The following is a 4,550-nucleotide window of genomic DNA, read 5'->3' as shown; positions in this document are numbered from 1 at the left end:
TTCGGTCTTTAGTGTTTAATGTATCAAATCTGTTCTTCAGATGATCTCTAAATTCAGGTCAATACTACTGAACAGGTAATTTAGAATTATCTCTAAATTAGATAGGAACTGTCAGATCTTGTACTCGCAGGATGTGACTTTGAAAGGCCTCACCAGGAAATGGGAGGAATCTTTCATTCTAATGAGTGAACCTAAGTATCTATAGTGTATCACTCTTTCAATAAACTTTCACACTCAGAATTGTATTTCCTCTAGTCTGTGATTATTGATCATATGTACTAGAAGTGTGTGTGCATTTGTCAAGTCCAGTCAAGACCATTTCTACTCAAAGTGATCCTGTATAGAGTTTCCGAGGAGCAGCCAGTGGGTTTGAACCACTGCCTATGCAGCAATTTGCAATCCAGATAATGCAGTTATGCTTATTTTATAGTGCAACACAAGGACTCCATGTACTGGATGTTGTTGTTAAGTGCTGTCGAGTTGGTTCTGATCCATAGCTACCCTGTATCTAAGGAGCTTATGGTGAGCTTGAATTGCCGACTTTGTGGTTCAAACGGACTTTGCAGGCCAGCCCATTAACCCACAGAGCCACACCAGGACTCCAATGTGGATAACAGACATTATTTTACTAACTCCCTTGTTTCCCAGAACATGTAGAGTCAGACCACTGCCACTGAATCAACTCTGATTCATAGCAACCCTATAAGACAGAGTAGAACTGTCTCATCTAATTTCCAAGGCTGTAGTTTTACAGAAACAGTTTGCCAGATCTTTCTCCTGCAGAGCCACTAGTGGGTGCTAACTACTGATCTTTTGTTTAAGAGCCCGTTGCTTAATGACTGCACTACCAGTGCTGCTGTACATGTAAGTTAGTATATATATATATATATATATATATATATATATATATATATATATATATATATATGCTTTAATTCTGGACTATATATAATATATATATTTTTTAATTCTAGATTATACATTTTAGATTATTCAGCAATCCTTGGCAACTGTTTTTTTCTATACTAGAAAATAATTACTTATTTTTTCCTGAAAGCAAAATATCTTATTATATCATATGTCACATCTCTTTCTTTAGTACACAGTCAGCAGTAATACTTATCTTGCACTGTTGGATAAGAAAAGGATGACTAACTACAAGGTCAGTGGTTCAAATCCACTCAGTTGCTCCTCTAAAACCCTATACAGGGCCACTATGAGTCGGAACTGACTCAACAGTACTTAACACCAACAAGATAGGAATTTAGTTCAAACATAAGGGAGAAACTTTAGAGGTCAGTGAGATAGGTACATTTATCTTCATTTGTTTTTGGTGTTAAGTGCCCTTGAGTTGGTTCTGACTCATAGTGACCCTATGTAGGGTTTCTGTAGAGCAGCTGGTGGGTTTGAGGCTTCAACTTTTTGGTTAGCAGTCCAGGGCTGATGCTACCACACCACACCAGGATTTCTAGCTTCATATGTTGTTAAGTGCCACTGAGTCAGTTCTGACTCATAACAACCCAGTATAATGTGGTGCTATAGAATCAGCACTGTACTGCATACAAGGTCAGCAGTTCAAATCTTCTTTTCCTCAGAAGCTCTATATAGGGTTGTTATGAGTTGGAACTGATTTAATGGCACTTAATAACAACAACATAGGGTTTCCATGGAGCTGCTGGTGGGTTTGAACCACCAGCCTTGTGGTTAGCAGGCCAGTGCTGGTTCTACAGTGCCACACCAGGTATCTTAATTTAGCCTGGATGAAATTGAGTAAGTGCATTGGTAAGTGATTATGTAATAAATTAGTGGCAGAGATGATATTCAAAATTATATATTTTCTCTGCCAATCCAATATATACTCATGGATGTAGTCCTAGTTGCATTCCTACAACTGTTCAGTTTGTGTGTATATCTACATATTCACTTGTAGATTATGGTTTATTCTTACTTAACTGTTATTGTAGGATTTTATCTGTAATAGAATGTACCTTTGTTCCCTTTAAGTCTTGTGATCCTGCCAGTGTCTTCCTTTGCCTTAGTCATATTGTGTTGACTCATCCCTTAATGTATGTAGCCTGTTAATCTTCCTCTGAAATTACATTTTGACAGAGTTTTCTAATGTTTTCTTCCTGCTACACTAATACTTGCTGTAACTGATCATAAATTTTTTAGTTGCTGACAAATTTTTTACTTGATATGCAAATAAATACATACTTGAATCATAAGCTGTGTCAACGTAATGTCTGAAACACTGTTAAGATACACTGATACTAGACATTCCCAGATTGTTGAATTACATTTAGGCCAGAAGATGGCATAGCAGCTATAGCAATGACAGTTGTGCTTAACAGGCACTGGACTCCCTGAAAAGACTGCATTATAAACCAGTTTCTACATTACACAATTTTCTGTTTTCTCATAGCAGGCATGCTCTCCACTGTGCTAGTCCTCCTCCAGTTTTAATATACATAATGATTGTAGAAAAATATCTAACATACAAAAAATTAAAGTTAAAACTCTTAAATATCACTATCCATAAAATCACTTGAACTCTCAGCAACATCTCTGTGCCTGTGCATACACGTATAACCATGGAATCAATTATATAAAGTACTATACCATTCACCACTTCCACTTACCAATGTGTAATGAGCTTTGTTTTGGTTACTACTGCTCTGAATAATCATTCCAATGGCTGCATACTGTTTTGTTGTAGTATATCTAAAATGCATGAAAGAGCTTCAAAACATTCATGGAAAATTCCATTGTCTTTTCATTCCATTTTTTCATGAACATTTTGAAGCCCTCTCATATTTCACCACTCCCTTATTGTTAGATAAGTTATTTGCTTCCAGTATTTCACTAAAATATACAATCCTGTCATAAGCATCCTTTTATATATATATACATTTGCTCACCTATTTCCTTAGCAAAAGCATCTAGAATTTATCCTAGAAGCAGAACTACTAGACAAAATACTTTTCTGCCCACTTCTTAAATGGTCCTCTAAAGAAACGATACTAAATTTCATTCCTTAGACAAGCAGAAGCGCTTCCTTCCCCTGTACCTGCACCACTCATACCTGTTATCCAGATGTCAATTTCCAGAAGGAATTTATCATAAAATGTATTATGTGCTTTATCTATAGCCATAGCTATATCTATGTCTATCTATAGCTGCTCCTTGAAAACCCTATACAGAGTCGCTATGGGTTGGAACCAGCTTGATGGCACTTAACAACAACATTGGTAAGTGCTGTTGAATCTATTCTGACCCATAGTGACCCTATGTAGGGTTTCCAAGGAGAAGCTGGTGAGCTTGAACCATCAACCTTGCAGTTCAAACGACTTTGCAGTCTGATGCATTACCCACAGCACCAGGACTCCAACAACAACATATATATATATATATATATATATTCTCATTAAAGCTCATTAAAAACTCTAAGTGCAACACAAGGACTCTTTGTACATAGAAATTAGAATTTTTATTGTTTATTTTTTTAAAAATAGGCTGAAACCCATAGTGTGTTAAGCTTAACATTTTCAGAATGAAGGAATAAAAGGATGAAAGAGACAGAAGCAGTGGTGATTCATTGGTAGAATTTTGGCTTCCATATGGGTCTCAGTGCCCAATCACTACCTCCCCGCTACAGTTACTACTTGTCTGACAGTGGAAGTTTATGTACGACTATGACGCTGAATAGGTTTTAGAGGACTTGCCAGACTAAAAAAGACTAGGAAGTAAGTTCTGGTGATCTATTTCCAAAAATCAAACGTTGAAAACTCCATGAATCAGGAGTAGCAGCAAGATGGCAGAGTAGGCAAAAAGGTTGTATGTGCCCTCTACTACAAAGATAGGAGAAAACCAAATGAAACAGACACAGATGATAGTCCTGAAATCCTGAGCTTCAGATGAAGGGATAGAAAACTGGATTGAATACTTGCTAAGAAAAAAAGCTGAATTGACATGCCAAAAAAAGGGAGACAGACTGGTGACATGTGACAGCCTACCAGACATGTCGCAACCATCTTAAATTTTATGTGTCTTCAAAGATTGTCTGACAGTGTGCCATACTGTGGTGGCTTGTAAGTCTGGAAGCTGTGCCACCAGTATTTTAAATACCAGCAGGGTCACCCATGGTGGACAGATTTCAGATGAGCTTCCAGACGAAGACAGACTAGGAAGAAGGAGTGATGAACTACTTCCAAATATTTAGTCACTGAAAACCTTATGAATAGCAGAGAATCATTGTCAGATATGAAGTCAGAAAATGAGCCCCTCAGGTAGGAAGGCACTCAAAATGTGACTGGGGAAGACCTGCCTCCTCAAAGTAGAGTTGACTGTGACGACACGAATGGAGTAAAGCCACTGAGAGTAAACCCCACAGGACCTTCATTTGCTGATGGGGCACAACCCAAAATGATGAGAAATAGCTGTAAATACCCATTAATAATTGGAACATGGAATGTATGAAGTATGAATCTAGGAAAATTAGAAATAGTCAAAAAATGAAATGGAACACATAAACAATGATGTCTTAGGCATTA

This window comes from Chrysochloris asiatica, unplaced genomic scaffold (genome assembly GCF_000296735.1).
Source record: "Chrysochloris asiatica unplaced genomic scaffold, ChrAsi1.0 scaffold00031, whole genome shotgun sequence".
Classification (NCBI taxonomy): domain Eukaryota; kingdom Metazoa; phylum Chordata; class Mammalia; order Afrosoricida; family Chrysochloridae; genus Chrysochloris; species Chrysochloris asiatica.
The sequence above is the reverse complement of the archived record's forward strand: the minus strand, read 5'-3'. Positions refer to the sequence as shown.